At 36.3% G+C, this 17,838-nt stretch overlaps 1 non-coding gene across 1 annotated transcript; it reads left to right on the top strand.

Moving 5' to 3' along the window:
• The first annotated feature begins 16,313 nt into the window (after positions 1 to 16,313).
• LOC128279682 (small nucleolar RNA R71) lies at positions 16,314 to 16,420 on the top strand. The gene has a single exon (XR_008269881.1). It is a non-coding gene; the product is annotated as a small nucleolar RNA R71 (small nucleolar RNA).
• Positions 16,421 to 17,838: the final 1,418 nt, after the last annotated feature.

The raw sequence follows: 17,838 nt of genomic DNA, 5'->3' as shown, positions 1-17,838 counted from the left end.
ACCCCTTCATTGTTCAACCCAAAATCCACAATATTACCATTCTCGATCTGCCAAAACCGAAGACCAAATGAATCATCTTCCAACTATTTATTCTTAATTTGCTCAATCCATTTTGGTTTAACTTGGAGCTCCGCCAACAAACTACCATCATCGAATAAGCTGAGACGTACGGACATTGCTCTCAGATCAGTCATAGCCCTACGGCTCAGTGCATCGGCCACCACATTGGCCTTACTAGGGTGGTATTCAATCAAACAACTATAATCCTTAAGCAGCTCCATCCACCTATGTTGCCTAATATTTAACTCCTTCTGAGTAAGGAGACACTTGAGGCTGTTGTGATCCGTGTAAATGAACACTTCTCACCGTACAAGTAATGCCTCCAAATTTTCAATGCGAATACCACTGCGGCCAACTCTAAGTCATATGTTGGGTAATTCGCCTCATGATTCTTAAGCTGGCGAGTTGCATAAGCTACCACCTTACCCTATGGCATCAATACACAACCTAAACCAACGTGTGAGGCATCATTGTAAATAGTAAATTCTTTCCCAAACACCGGCTGAATCAAGACAGGAGCCTCAGTCAAAACTTTCTTGAACTTCTCAAAGCTCATTTCTTACTCATCAGTCCAGTTAAAAGGTACACCCTTACGTAGCAGCTTAGTTAAGGCGCGGCAATCAGAGAGAACCCTTCTACAAATCTTCGATAGATCTCACCCAGTCCCAGAAAACTAGGAATTTTCGACACAATCTTAAGCTGTTTCCAATCTAAAATAGCCTCAATTTTTCAAGGATCAACCCTAATCCCCTACGCAAATACCACATGACTAAGAAATGTTACCTCACGTAACTAGAATTCACACTTGTTGAACTTGGCATGCAGTTGTTTCTCTCTCAAGATATGCAAAACCACCCAGAGATGTTCATCATGTTCATCTTTAATCTTCGAATACACCAGTATGTCGTAAATAAATACCACAACAAACTGGTCAGATAGGGTTGAAACACTCTATTCATCAGATCCATAAAATCCGTTGGTGCATTCGTCATCCAAAAGGCATTACCAGAAACTCAAAATGACCATAATGAGTTCTAAACACTGTCTTGTGCACATCGGCCTCTTTAACTCTCAGTTAATGATACCCCGATCAGAGATCTATTTTAGAGAAAATCGATGCTCCTTGTAGTTGATCAAATAGATCATCAATCCTTGTCAGAGGATATTTGTTCTTAATGGTCAGCTTATTCAGTTGTCTGTAATCGATGCACATATGCATAGATCTATCCTTCTTTTTCACAAACAACACTGGTGCTCCCCATGGAGACACACTAGGTTAGATAAACCCACGGTCCAGTAACTCTTGAATCTAGGCCTTAAGCTCCACAAGCTCTTTCAGTGCCATTCTATAAGAGGCGATGGACACTAGAGTCATACCAGGAAGGAGCTCAATCCCAAACTCTACTTCACATTCTAGAGGTAACCCCGTAATTCTTCAAGAAAGACATTGAAAAATCCTTAACAATCCTGATATCCCTTACTGAAGAGTCCCTAACATTTGAAACACTGACATAGGCCAGAATGCCTCACAACCCTTGCAAACTAATTTCTTAGCCCTTAACATAGAAATTACATTACTCAAATAGTTCAATCGTTCTCCAATTACCACTACCTCCTCATTCGCCTTAGTTCTCAATACAACTCATTTTGTGGCACAATCAAAACTTACCATATGTTTAACTAGCTAATCCATTCCCAATATTAAGTCGAATTCTCCGAAAGGCAGCACCATAAGATCGGCCAAAAAGACAACTCCTTGTATTTCCAAGGAACATCTCAAAACAACTTATTTACTCAAACAGACTATCCCAGTGGACTTAGAACAGTAATTCCACTCAAAGTATTCTCAACCGGAATCCCTATTTTCTCAGCAACAGTGCAAGTAACATACGAATGGGTAGATCCTATATCTATTAATGTAGTATAAGGTACTTTATGGATAAAGAACGTACCTGTTATGGCATCTGGAGCATCCCTATCCTCTCGATGACATGCAGCATAAACCAGTTTCGGCTGCCTCACCTCAATATAACCAGCACCTCTGCTCGGCGCTTCGGAACCACGGCCCAAACCATTACCACCCTTGGCCTGACCACGGCCTCTTGGTGGCTGCTGAACACCTCTCTGCAGCTAACCCGTACCTATACCAGTAGCTTGCATCTGATCCAGCCTCCGCGGATAATCCTTAACCTGGTTCTCCAATGATTGACACCTCAGACATGCACCCAACTTCCTCTAACCCTCACCCTGATGGCATTTTCCACAATCAGCACAAAATTACGATCCAGTAGTAGCAGCAGCAGGGGCCCTAACTCTGAGTGGTCCATCAGCTCTAGGCCTTTTCTTAAACCACTAGAAAGAGTTTGAGGGCTTAGCATCCCTCTTACCTCTTCCTTTCTCTTTGTTCTAGTGCTTAGCATGCGTCACATCCTCGGTGATTTTTACCTTGTCAACCAGTGCTGCGAATCCCGCTCCCTTTGAGGAGCTATCAAAACTCTTAGGCCATCTTTGAGGCCATCCTCAAATTGAACACACCGCTCATATTCTGTTGCCACCATCCCACGTGCATAGCGGCTTAATCGTAAAAATTCAGCCTCATATTCAGCCACTATCCTATCTCCCTGAGTTAAGTTCAGAAATCCCTTCTACGGGCATCCACATAGCTAGCACCCACATATTTAGCCTAGAAAGTAGTCTTGAAAAATTCCCAAATCAAACGATTAGCTTCAGTGCCCTCTTTGACGGTAAGCCACCATTGATAAGCGTCGTCTCTTGGTAGAGATACTCTACCTTTTGGCTTTTGATTAGGGGTGCAGTCAAGGTCATCCATGATCATTTCTGTGGCCTCGATCCAATATTCAGCCACATTAGAGGTGACTACAACAATACCCCTGAATACATCCACCCTATTAGACCTGAGTCGTTCTGTAACTGACCCACGACCCACATTACCAGTACCAGGCCCAGCGACCCTTTCCAGAATCCTCAATATTGCTTGGGACAGTGTGTCGTCCCCAGCTACTCGATTTTGAGACCCTGTCTCAGCCATAGGTGAAGTTGGTGCCTCCCTAACTTCCTTATTAAGCTGGTGTCCAAAAGACGAAGACCTAGCCCGAGCACCTCCATGGCTTCTATTGTGGCCTCTACCACGAATACCTCTAGTGCTTATTATCCACTTGCACTTTTATCTGTATTAAAAGTTTTATGCCAGTCAGTTATTATTCCAGTGTTTATTACAGATCTTTTATGAATAGTATTATTTTAGAGTTTGTTTTTGCAATTCACCGTTTGAAGTTTACTCTAGCTAAAGAGTTTTCCGTACAGTTTTTACTACCAAAAGTGTAACAGTCCGATTTAGACACTAATTAGAACGGTGGTTTTGGGACCACGAATCTGAGTCAAAAAAATATTTAAAAATTATTTTTTGTGTTTATTTTGTGTGAATTTATATCTGTGAAATTTTTGTGATTTAATTTTTTCGTTTAGGTATCTGATTAAATAAAAGGACTTAATCGCGTAAAAGGGAAATTTGGTGATTATTTCTAAAAGGGACCTAATTGCTATTGGATTTTTAATGGAAACCTTTATGTTGTAAATAGCCTAATTTAATGTTAGTTGGACAGTATTAGGCTTATAATATAATGTTTAAATAATAATTCATTAAGGTTAAATTTATAAATTAAACTTTAAGTTATAATATGTTCTAATATATAATATGTTTATATAAATTTATAATAATTGCTATTGGATTTTTAATGGAAACCTTTATGTTGTAAATAGCCTAATTTAATGTTAGTTGGACAGTATTAGCTTATAATATAATGTTTATATAATAATTCATTAAGGTTAAATTTATAAATTAAACTTTAAGTTATAATATGTTCTAATATATATTATAAAACATAAAATAAAGTTAATATATGTGTTATTATTGTTCTTCATAACTGAAACTAAACAAAAAAAAAAGAAAAGAAAGGAAGCTAGGGTTCGGTTGATTCTAAGCTCAATCAAGGTAAGTGTTCAGCTCGGTTTTTGATAATTTTTATGTTTTTGAGATCGGTGCTTCGAGTACTACAATACCAATGCTTTAATTTTTGATTTTGATGAATATTTTGAGTTATGTCATTGTTGAGAGCTTGTGACTTTTGTTAATGATGAAATATTAAAGATATGTTTTAGATTAACATGTTTTGTATTGAAACTTTTGATGATTTTGAGTAATTAGGACTAAATTGCAAAAATAATAATTTGAGAGACTAAAATGTGAAATAAATGAAATATATAGACTCATATGAACACTAGGAACATTCAGCCTAACATGGGTATCTTGAGATTTTGCATATTTTGTGTTTTGTGCAATAGGGACTAAATTGTAAAAAGTGTAAATGTCAGGGGTAAAATGGTAATTTGTCCATTTATGTGTTTTTGGACTAAATTGAATGAAAATATATTTGAGTGAGCTTAATTTGAATAGGTTTAGATCAAGAACTAAAGAAATCGTATTTGGATCGGGGAAAATGAAAGTCATCGACTAGTTGTCCTGTTCCGTTTTATGTCGTCCGAGGTAAGTTTATAAGCAAATAGACGTGTTTAATTGTTGTTAAATGCTCGATATATATGTTGTTACAAAATGTATGAATTTATATTTGTTATGACCGAATATGAAAACTACTACATTTTTGAATTCATTTCGACCAAGTTACAACATCCTAAAACCCCGTTTGAACCTTAGGAATAGCTAAGATACATATGTCATGACATAGGATTCCGATTTATGTGTGCGAGTAAGACCATGGCATCGATATGTAATTTTGATATATATGTTCGAGTAAGACCCTATCTGGGACAGTTGCATCGATATGTGATTACATGTAAGACCACGTCTGGGACGTTGGCAATGTACGATATATGTGTGATTATTAGAGTGTCTTACCAAATTTCAAATGGTTCATCGGGAAAAGACAAGTTGTGTTCAAATGTGTTAGATAAGTTAATTGGCTAGTTATGAATTGGCTTGCTATTTAATTAAGACGAGGTACGTAAGTAAATTGGTACTTATTTCAAATTATGCATAATGCAATTTATGGTTACATGTGAATTAGGTAAGTGCATTCGGTCTTGTGAATAGTTTTTTTTAAAACGATTTTAAATTATATGTATGTATAAATACATGTATTTGGCTATCTAATTAAAATGTATATGAAAATTATATGATGATGCATGAGATTGTGTATTTATGAGCATATGAACTAGGTTAATATTAATCATTTGGTTTGGAAGTTAATTGATAATTTGTTACCATGAATATAAAAGTATTCAGCCAAGTGATAAATACAAATGAGTACATATTTATAATATTGATTTTATATGTTTAGATCCAAATGTTTTATAATAATGTGCTTTGGTTTCGTTTAATTAAATTGATGATATTTTTGGGTTACTCATTTGCTTATGACTTACTAAGTTATAAATAGCTTACTTTATGTTTATGTGTGTGGTTGTTTTATAGATTTTGGAGTCAAGATATGAGCTCAGGGATCATCTTCAAAGTTAATCACACTATCGACTATTTTTGGTACAATAAATGTTTAAACTTGGATCTATGGCATGTATAAGCTAGCTTAGTTTTGGATAAAAGTAATGTGATGTATATATTAAGCCATGTTGAAATGGCTAATATAACAAGTGATTATATGAATTTAGTCATACTTATATATGTTATATGCAAGGAATATGGTTGATGAATTTAAATGTGTTTCCATTGAAACAATTTGGTATATGCATGAATATGAAGTATGTTTGTTAGGCTACTCGTAGTAAAAGAAATGATGCAAGGATGTTTTACATTTTGTATTAATAATTATTTTAGGTTGATGAGTGAGTTTAGATAAATGTTGGATTTTAATAATGAATTTGTATAATTGATGATTCGGCACTTGCATGTATGTTTATATATATAGTATGTGTGAAATGTTTGTTATTTGTTAACAGTTTTAAGAGAAATGTTCTATGGATGATTTTAGTTGAATAAATTCAACAGTCATGTGCATTTGATTAATTTAAGATATATGTATGAAATGTACGTTAACATGGTTGGATGCATTTCGGTTACTAAGGTCAGAAATGGTTTATTATGTGATATTTATTACATGTTTTGATAAGCTATGAAATGACTTAATCATACAGAGAAATTCGTTTATTTGGTGTGTTTGTGTTGACACAAATTTTGATACATAAATTGACTTATTAAATTCACTCGGAATTGATAAATGACATAAGTACAATACAACTAATAATAGTTCTATTAAAGATATGTTCATAAAACATGTGTGATTGTGAATTACATTGAAGTAATGAAATTACGTATATGAGTTTAGGATTGGCAACTTAGCATGTGAAATGGATATTCGTAATGTTATTTGTTGTGCTCAAGAGAATTTTTTGTTACTATGATCTACTGCACATATACTTATAGTAAATTTGTAACTAGGCATAAGATATGAATTGAACTTTGAATATATGGATTAGATACTATGAAACGTTTTATGAGTGTATAGTATCAGAGAAAGACAACGTTGGTAGAGAGTGTAGCATATTTAAATAGTGTGTTTTAAATATTCTGTTTTTGTAATGAAAACTTACCATGTGATTACCAATTCTGTTATAAGATATTAAAATTGGTTATATGTCAGTTAAATAAAGATGGATTGTGTTATTTTTGTAATATTGTTTTATGAATTTATATACTGAAGTTATAAATGTATATTTCTGAACTTGGTTTGATTGACTGTGTGAAGGTGAGAAAGTTTTATCCTTTTGGTAATGTTTCGTAACCCATTTAGGCGACGGATACAGGGTTAGGGTGTTACATAAAGTAGTCTCAGTAATGTCATTTCAATACTATTATTTCAGTATAAATAATTAGAAGACTTACAGGATCGGCATGAAGACTCGGTGTACCACTCCTTCAGTAAAACATTTCCACAATTTTGAAAACCCAAACCCACAGTTGAGTTTTGCAACTTGGCTCTGATACTACTAAATGTAACACCCCAAACCCGGCCTAGACATTATGGATGAATCTGTGATGTCACATTGGAGTGTTTTTCCAAAACACAAATCGACAAAAATCCATTTTTTGTTAAAACTTCTTTAGACTCTAAATAAAAGGTTAGGATGACTAGTTCCTTGTGAAAACTCAAATTATTTAAGAAATATATTAATTAATCTAGTTTCTCAAATTTTAAAACAATGATCGTTACAGAAGCTTTTAAAATGTATGGCATTAAGCGTGATGATTTTAAAAAAACATTGGTTTCTGCTTTCTTGAAAATACGAGTCCTATTACTAATAGGTAAAATTAAAATAATTAAATCCCCAAAATAAAATAAACATTATAAGGCCTTATTACATAATTAAAATCCAATATCAAATAAAATCTAACTCGTAATATTTTAAATAAATTAACTATGTCGAGTGGCCACCTTAGAGTCCTCCGTCACCTCGATCCGTCTAAGCCTGGGAATTTCCTGCACAGATAAAAGATGGGTGAGTTTATGAGAACTCAGTGTGTGAAATCCCAAAGTAACAAAAAATCAAAGTAAACGCATTCTGGGCCTAGGCCCGTTAGTTCCAGTTAGGGCCTTAAGCCATTTTTCAGAAACAGTACCAGTCTGGGCCTGAGCCCATTTCAGCACCGGAGGTAGTCTGGGCCTTAGTCCATTTTAGTACAGTATGCAAACAAAGAGTTATACCCAATTCATCCGCTACACACCATCTCCGTACCAGCCCTACACACCATGTGGGGATAAAATAGACCCACCCAACCCTACACACCAAATCGTATCGATCTCGGTACTAAAAATAGTATTTGCAGCAGAGGTGCAAGTAATAGGCTTATAGCCTTTCAGTACTCTTCCTTCAAAATCATATATCCCACCCCATGTAATGTAACATAATAACATAGGTGTATGCAAAAATATCATGCTCAGAAACATACATACATAATACAGGGGTATTTCAGTCGATTTACCTCACAGGGGTATAATAGTCATTTCATCAGTATAGGGTCTAAGTATAATTAAACCCAACAGTAGGTACACAGTTATGTTAGGTGACCCGTGCAACCTTAGTAGTAATCTACAAGTAATGGGCTCGTGTGGCCTACAATCCCAAAAATTGCCTTAGCCATGTGGCTTACACAGCCTAGCTCAATATTTACCACACTTGGTTCGATTTCTCTGTGTGGGGCCCACACGGCCTAGTCTAGCCCAGATTGGCCCAAAAACGTTCTGGCCCATGAAAGTGATCATGGCCATCCATGAAAGCACTGGTGTTGACATCCCCTTTTTTAGCTTTTCGACTTTTGCTATCACACATGTACTAGTAGTGTGCACTCACCTATAATGAAACTATTGTCGCAACAATTCCGAAATCAAAGCACCTATGGTTCACAATGATCCACCATTAGTACCATTCATGGTAAATCCAAAACCAAAGTATTGAAATCACTCTAACTAATTCATTGATACTTACCAATCCACCAATCACCGGCCCTTCTTGCTACACACCCTATGAACTATATCTTTTTAATGAATATTAATTCATTAAAATTAATCTGAACATAATAGTCATCATTAAAATAAATATAATAATGTTTAACCGAAAATTATAATTACATTAATTATAATAAAGATTCCGTAAACTATATTTATTTAAACTTATATCTGAACCAAATTCATATTCTAATGAAATTATGTTCTGATTATGTGTACAACATCCTTGTACATATAGTATGTTCAACAATTTGATTGCCCAATTAAATTAATTCTATAATTAATTTAATTCATCTGACAATCAGAATACAATACCAACTATGTTTTACTCCATTCATTTTAACCATAGGGTGTGACCCTATAGGTTCTTGTAATGTTAGCAGTAATATTAGAATGATTCTAATGTTACAAACAATGAGTGGCATCTAGCAATGCATCATTGCTACCTAAGTTACGAGAAGTCATGATTCGAAATAACCTTTTGTAATTAACCTTTCATGCATTAAACCTTAAGTCCAATATCTTTGGAATGGACACAAGTCATGGAATAGTCACACTTGCATAGTCCATCCCATGTTTCTTGATACCTTAAGTGAACTATGATACACAAATAAGTATGACATCTCATATCAACTTATTGGAGTATGGCCATGCATTTCTAGTCTCACTCAATCAAGTGGCCTAAGATATTACTCCCATTATGTAGGAGGGACTTATGCTATATTGATCAACCATATCCCTCTACATAGATTGTAAACAACTCTTGTTCTAATCATCTTATGATTTATCCAAATTACTTGCCTCTAGGTTTCTAATCCTATTAGAGTAACCTAGTTAAGTCATTAACCAATTTTTAACCAGCGAATATCACTTGTTTATTCTTCGCATTTAACCAAGATAAATACTAGTACTTCGCTTTGGCAAAACCTACATAGTATTGATTGAGGCCTTAACGAGGGCATAAATTGGAAGGCCATGTTGACTTAATATTTTAATAGAGGGATTTTATTAGAGTGTTACATCTCACCAATTGTGGTCTACTTTAGTTCGTTTAATCTTTTAATTTATCTCATCAATTAATAGGGTTTATTATTACCAAATTTGCATGCTTTAGACATCCATAGCATCTCATACATGAGTAAGTAAAGCAATAAATAAATGCAATAGTTATAGCCCATAAACTATGGTGGTTCAACCCAAGCCAATGGGAGAACCAAAAGGGAACCTAAAGGTGTAAGCCGTTTCACAAGCTGTCGATCCACATTAGTCTGCCCATCTTCCTTCTCGTCTAGTCCAAGTAACTTTTACAAATTACAAAATTTAGAAACTCGTTTTACATACGAGGGAGTAAGACGAGAAGAGAAATACAAAAGAATAGTAGTAAGGCATGACACGCAGGCCGTATTTATAAAATTACAACCTTTTATCAAATAGGTCATCATCATTCAACGTTTTTGTCAAGTGAAATATTAAAATATCCTTTCAACCTTTTTATGGCCCATTAAGTTTTATTTATTACAAAACATACTGGAAGATGATGGGGAACTGAGGCGGTTGAAGGGAGCGGGCCGAAGGCCCATGACTGTAGCCGCCTGATCCCTATCCCCGGGGGTGTGAGGGCGGAGCCCCCGTGGTACGAACCGCATACCCTAGTAGAATGAAACCTCACAATTTGATAACTTTTATCAACAGAATCATGTTTTTAGGATTTTAATCCTTGAAGTTTCATATCGGAACAACCCTTTGTTCCACTGGCTAGTAAACTCTTACTAGAAATTGTAAAATCACCGCTACATCATAACAAATTTAATAAGGTTTACAGCAATAACATAAAACCGAATAGGCCATAACACCATGATTAACATTTAATCACTTATCGAAAGGAACAATTATCAGATTCTGCTTAAACGATTTAAACAGAAAAACATAATAAAATTAAAACATGCATCTCATACAATTGCATCACCCAAGTATTTAAACCTGAGTCCGTATCACACAACCTGGCTCTGATACCACTGTTGGAACGCCGGTACCTCCAAGGCGCAGCGAAAAAATAAAATCATTAAAACATTCCGGCGATCCAAACCATGGATCCATGTGTAAGGAATGTATCGGGGTGATAAAAGGTTTCAAAATTACCGAAACTTCAATCTGAGTAGACAGTGACGCCTAGGCAACGGGAATCCTGAACCACTATCAAACCAAGCCGCAACCTTTCCGATGTCGGCCTCTACGTAGTCCACCCAGTTGACAATGAACGGTAGAAAAATCTCGTAAACTATTTTAGTGATTATTATGCTTGACGGTTTGCTAGACCCTTTAGCATAGTTTGAGCTTATTTATATATTATCTCTTTAGGGTTTTTTCCTTGCCATATATAACACCCTTTTAATTGGTATATCTTTTTAATGAATATTAATTCATTAAAATTAATCAACATAATAGTCATCATTAAAATAAATATAATAATATTTAATCGAAAATTATAATTACATTAATTATAATAAAGATTTGATAAACTATATTTATTTAAACTTATATACGAACCAAATTCATATACTAATGAAATTATGTTTTGATTATGTGTACAACATCCTTATGCGTATAGTATGTTCAACAATTTGATTGCCCAATTAAATTAATTCTATAATTAATTTAATTCATCCGACAATCGAATACAATACCAACTATGTTTTACTCCATTCATTTCAACCATAGGGTGTGACCCTATAGGTTCTTGTAACGTTAGTAGTAATATTAGAACGATTCTAATGTTACAAACAATGAGTGGCATCTAGCAATGCATCATTGCTACCTAAGTTACGAGAAGTCATGATTCGACATAACCTTTTGTAATTAACCTTTCATGCATTAATCCTTAAGTCCTATATCTTTGGAATAGACACAAGTCATGGAATAGTCACACTTGCATAGTCCATCCCATGTTTCTTGATACCTTAAGTGAACTATGATACACAAATAAGTATGACATCTCATATCAACTTATTTGTGCATGGCCATTCATTTCTAGTCTCACTCAATCAAGTGGCCTAAGATATTACTCCCATTATGTAGAAGGGACTTATCCTACATTGATCAATCATATCCGTCTACATAGATTGTGGTATATCCAACATTAGTCTTTATAGAACAACCAGTTACGATGTTCGTTTGACTATATCAAAATGTACAACTCACGATGTTGGGATAATGATGATCTCAAGTATGAGGATCATATACATATTAATCACTATGAGTAATGTTCTGACAATTACATAATAATCCAAGAAACATACTTATAGTAGGTCAGTCCAATATGTTGTTCTCTAACACACATATTCATGCATTGATTTTGACACTCCATATCAATGACAACTCTTTATCATCAATCAACTACATGTTAGTCTTAATGCATTATTGTTGTCCTAGCCAACAATAATACTTGACTAAGGATCTTTTAAGAATAATCATATTATTCTCAAGATATTATTATAAAATAGTTTATTTATGTACACAGAAAAGAAACTGAAATAATAATGGCAACGCCTTATATCAATAAACATGATAAATCAATAAACTGTTATAAGTATATGAAGCCGCCACATGAACTGGACGAGAGGGTGGTGGTGGCTGAGTCAGTGGGTCCTCGTGCTGTGGAGGGACATCATCAGAAATGTCCTCGTAGGCTTCCTCCTTGGTAGATTGGGCGAGACGATATTGGGGAGGGTAGGTTCCTCAGCACCTCTCGATCATCTTCATGCTAAGGATACTCGAGATACCTTGCAGAGACATCTGGCCAATGAGGGTAAGGGATGATTCTTGGGCCGCGATGCTGAGGAGCCCGAAGTGTCGAGCCAACCGAGTAACATAGGGGCTAATGGAGATGACCCCCTTCCTATGCCACTCCGTCTGGTGCTGAATTGCGAGGGAAATGAAATAGGCAAGGTCGATGACGTGCCCGTACAACATACACCATAAGAAGTAGGTGCCGTGAGTGTTGACGACGCCAGTGCTCTCTCGCCTCACTGTAATCGTGTGAGCCAAAACGGCGTGTAGGTACCTCAGGGATGGTGGGAGAACTGATGCCTTGGAGCGGCTAGGATTGTAAGAGGCTGCACCAGGGGCCAAAGTGTGCCAGCACTTCGAGGGAGAGAAATCTATGTGGATAGTGAGAGCATGTAGTTCATTCTCCTCCTTGAACTCCTCCGTATATAAGCCAAATGCCGTACTGAACTCTGGGACGCTGAGCTGGCGGATTAATCTACCTAGGCGAAACTGGACCGTGTTGGGATCATCGTAATTTGTCATTACGGTCTGAAGATGGAATGTTGAGTGTAATTCTATCGTGAGCTCGAGGTATGTTGGTTCGATGATCCCAAAGAACAGCTCTTAAGGGTCGATGGTTAGGAGGGTCCGAATCGCATCAGCTAACTGAACTTGTTCTACGGTAGCCCAGTTGATACAACAGCTCACAATTAAAGGTCAGGCCTAAATTATTTGGAAAAGCTCTTCTTGGGGCCCTTGGGGGAACTACAGGAGAGGGTGACGAATTTTCGTGGTTGGACCCGCAGAAGATGACGCTCCCTTCCTCTTCTTCGAAGTAGGTACGACGGTTTTCTTTCCTCATATAGACGACATGGTACCTACGATCAAAAACCATTAATTTATTTTGAGGAATGATTAAAGTAGATAACAATCATAATTTCAGCAACTACTAAGAAGAACTACTTAATAATCGATTGTATGGCATAAAAAATGGCAATGAATTTCATGGAATGCAATATGTGTGACGGATGAAAAATGTTAACACTAAAGGCATGAGTATATATATTGTTCTTATCATGAATATTTACTTCTAACTAATCAAATAAAGTAGAGAAATAATATAATGAGTAAGAATATTAACATGAGAAAGATAACAACTATTCTAGATATAACATTTGTATGATAAAAATGAGAAAGGAACATGAAAAATTACATATTGTTATGATAAATAGCCCTAGAAATTAGTAAGAATAAACAAGAAAAGAGTGAACAAATGCTAGAAAGAGGAGAATGGGCATCAAAAATGGAGTTAGAGGCGGCACACTGGCTTGGTAAGGAGGCCGTGTGGAATTGCAGCGGCTAGGGTTAGGGTTTTTGAGTGGGGAAGACAATGAATAGTGCAGGGTATTTATAGATTTTGGGGCACACGGCCAGGTAACACGCCTGTGTTCCCCAATTTCAGCCCGTGTGATTCACAAATTTTGAATTTGGACGCATTTGACATTTAGTACACGCCCGTGTTCCTTGGGTGTGTGGGTGCACAGGGTCGTGTCACACGACTATGTCTGACGTTTTTCACTTCTCCCACGCCCGTGTATTTAGACCCATGCCCATGTTAATCTAATAGGTTCGAACACGGGCGTGTCGCACGCCCATGCTGTTTTAACAGGTTCACTCATGGTTCTTCCACACGGGCGTGTCTTACCCCCGTGTTGTTTTGGCAGGTTCGACCACGGCCATGTTGCACGGCCGTGGAATTTTATCATAGCCCGTGTTTGGGAAAAATTGTTGCCCTGTTTTCACACAGCCTTAAGCACGCCCGTGCTCTTGGCCGTGCCCTTGTGGAAAACTTGTATTCAAGTGCTCCGTTAGTAAGTTAGATATTGAAGACTAAATTTTAAAGAAGTTAATACAGTTAGTGCTCGAGTTGCCTTCCGAGAAGCGCTTATTTATAGTCTAAGCTCGATTTACCTCTCCGTTGAATAATTATGGTGGTTTGAGGATTTTATACTCCTTAGTCCTGCTATTAATCTCATCAAAATAAGGTTTTAAATGAGTGTTGTTTACCTTAAAAGTTCCAAACTTGGGATGACTCACCTCGACCATACCAAACGGGAAAATGCTAAGTACCGTAAGAGGGATTTCTTCATTCGGTGTGGTAGCGACAATGTAGGGATCTGTGGCATCTAGTAAGACTCTATCTCCAACCTTAAGTTGATTTGGAAAGGTATTGAGTTCGTTCTGTTGTAGATTCGGTTTGTCGGGTGTTCTTGATTTATGCACCATTCATCTAGCTCCTTGATTTGTAGCCTTCGATCTTCATGAATAGGTCATCTACTATTGCTTGAGAATGGCTCATGTACTTCCTTCAAACTCATTTCCTACAAAAAAGGTGGCACCAGATTGTCAGTTTTAGTAGAATGGTTTAGACGATCACCTTCAATTTCCAATGTGTTGCCAGAATTGCGAGCTTGAAGGGTGATTATTTCGTCTCCCACACAGAGTGTAAGTTCACCTGTGCCAACATCAATAATTATTTTAGCAGTTGCTAAAAAGGGCCTTCTTAGAATTAACCGAGTGTTGCTATCCTCCTTTATGTCTAGAACAATGAAGTCAACGGGAAATATAAATTTATCGATTTTAACTAGCACATCTTCAATAATATCTTATAGTTTTATCTGCTAATTGAATACTCATCCTAGTCTGTTTGGGTTTCCTAAGACCTAATTGTTTGAACATTTTGTAAGGCATGAGGTTAATACTACCCCCAAATCAGCTAATGCATTATTAACATCTAAACTACCAATTAAGGAAGGAATTGTAAAACTCCCTAGATCTTTAAGTTTGTTGGGTAGTTTATTCGGGAGAATAGCTGAGCAAACTGTGTTTAGCTCCACATGAGATGCCTCGTTCATCTTCCACTTATTTGCTAAAAGCTCCTTTAAAAGTTTCATTGCATTTGGCATCTGTGATAGAGCTTTAATAAACAGTAAGTTAATATGTAATTTTTTTAAGAGTTTAAGGAATTTACCAAATTGTTCATCTGATCGGTCTTTCCATGTCGCGTTGGGGTATGGCACACAAGGTTTATATTTGATATTCACTGATTTGTTTTTATTGTGATCTACCTCACCTTGACCTTTGCTTACCACAGTTTCTTGCCTCGGTTCTGGTTCAGGCTCAACAAATCCTTCTTCATCTTGAACATTAATCACGTTGAGTTGTTCCCTTGGGTTAGGTTAGTATTACTTGGCAAGATCCCTTGTGGTCGTTTGGAGATTAGTTTTGGAAAGCTAGCCTATCTGAGTTTCGAGCCCTTGGATTGACGCTTGTTGATTTTTAAGTATTGTCTCGGTGTTCTGGAAACGGGTTTCTGACTCTGAGATAAACTTTGTGAGCATCTCATCAAGATTCGATTTCTTTTCCTGTTGGTGGGATGGTTGTTGGTAGCCTGCAGGTGGTCTTTGGCCTCCCCATGAGAAATTTGGGTGGTTCCTCCAACCTGCATTATAAGTGTTACTATATGGATTGTTTTGAGGTCAAGGATTATTACCCATGTAATTTAATTGCTTGTTATCAATGTTGTGGTCATAAGGTTGGTATTCTGAATGTCTTGTTCCACCTCCACTTGTTTCGCACAGCATTACTGGGTGAACCTGTGAAAAACTAAGAAAACCATCAATTTTCTTATTCAAGAGTTCTATCTGATTAGAGAGCATGGTGACCGAATCGACGTTATAAACACCGGCTATTTTCGTTAGCTTTGTTTTCATGACTTTCCACTGATAGTTATTCAGTGACATCTCTTCTATAAACTCATAAGCATCTTCTGGTGTTTTATTATTGATGGTTCCTCCAGCAGCTGTGTCAACCATTTGCTGAGTCGAAGGATTCAGGCCATTATGGAATGTTTGAACCTGAAGCCAAAGCAGTAACCCATGGTGAGGGCACCTTCTCAAAAGGTCATTGTATCTCTCCCATGCATCCTAGAGTGTTTCTAAATCCATCTACACAAAAGAAGAGATATCATTACGTAATTTAGCCATTTTAGCCGGCGGAAAATATTTTAGTAAAATTTTTTGGTCATTTGTTCCCGAGTAGTAATTGACCCTCGTGGTAACGAGTTCAACCACTGTTTAGCTTTGTTCCTCAATGAGAAAGGGAATAACCGAAGAGGAATGGAATCGTCAGAAACGCCATTAATTTTAAATGTATCGTATAGTTTCAAAAAGTTTGCTAAGTGAGCATTGGGATCTTCATCCTGCAAACCATCAAACTGAACAAACTGTTGTATCATTTGAATTGTGTTAGGTTTCATTTCAAAACTATTGGCAGCTACAGCAGGTCTAACTATGCTTGATTCAGTTCCTATTAAAGAAGGTTTAGCATAATCATACATAGTGAGTGGAGCAGGATTTTGATTAGTCGTAATTGCAGGAGGTAACTGATTATCTTGGTTTTTAGCCATCTCTTCGGTTGGGGGTTGAGTATCGTCTTCTTACTCGTTCTCTGTGTATCTTAGGCTTCGCCTTATTTCTCTTTGGTTTCTGTGAACTGTACGATCGATTTCTTCGTCAAAAAGTAGTGGTCTTGACGGGTTTCTTCTAGTCATAAACTATAAAAACCTGTCAGAAGAAAGAAAAAGAAAAGTAGTAAATTAGAATAAAATTAAAAATAAAATTAGATTGCAAGAAAAATAAATGGCTAAAGTAACAAAATTGAGTGTTCCTAATATTTTAATTCCCGGCAGCAGCGCCAAAAACTTGATCGCGTGATTTTGTGATAGGTTTTAAATATTTATAATTAATCGTTCTTGAAACTAACTATTATCGCTATGTAGGCAAGTGTACTTATCGAACTGTAGTATAGTTTTAGCAAGACCGGATTGTCAAACCCAAAGGAACTAAAAGTACTAGTAATGACTCTTTTTATTATCTAGCCTAAGAATAAAGAGGTTTTTGTTTTAACTAACTAATTATTTAAACTAAGAATTCACAGAAAATGGAATTGGGGAATTTCTTTTGGGAAAATCGATTGAATTAAGACAATACCTAAGGAAAAATCCACCTAGACTGTACTTGTTATTCTAGCTTAGAATCTGACGATTTATTCATTTAACTTTTTCCGCAGAGATCCCTAAGTTATGTTATTATCCCTATTCAAGACTAATAATGTCTAATCCCTAGATTGAATAATTGAGACCTTTCTCTAATTAACACATTAGGGTTGCATTAACTCGATCTATGGATCTCCTTATTAGGTTTCACCCAATCTAGCAAAATCTTGTCACCCTATATCTAGGCGCGCAATCAAATCCACTTAATTATGACAAATGTACTCTTAGACAGGGTCTATTCCTCCTCTGAATAAGATCTTATCTTGAATTAGTATCCTGGGATATCAAAACAAGAATTAAGAACACATAATTAAGAACAAGTTAAATATTTATCATACAATT

The sequence above is a fragment of the Gossypium arboreum genome, chromosome 8 (genome assembly GCF_025698485.1).
Source record: "Gossypium arboreum isolate Shixiya-1 chromosome 8, ASM2569848v2, whole genome shotgun sequence".
NCBI classification, from domain to species: Eukaryota; Viridiplantae; Streptophyta; class Magnoliopsida; order Malvales; family Malvaceae; genus Gossypium; species Gossypium arboreum.
Note: the sequence above shows the minus strand (reverse complement) of the source record. Positions and strands in the feature narration are given on the sequence as shown.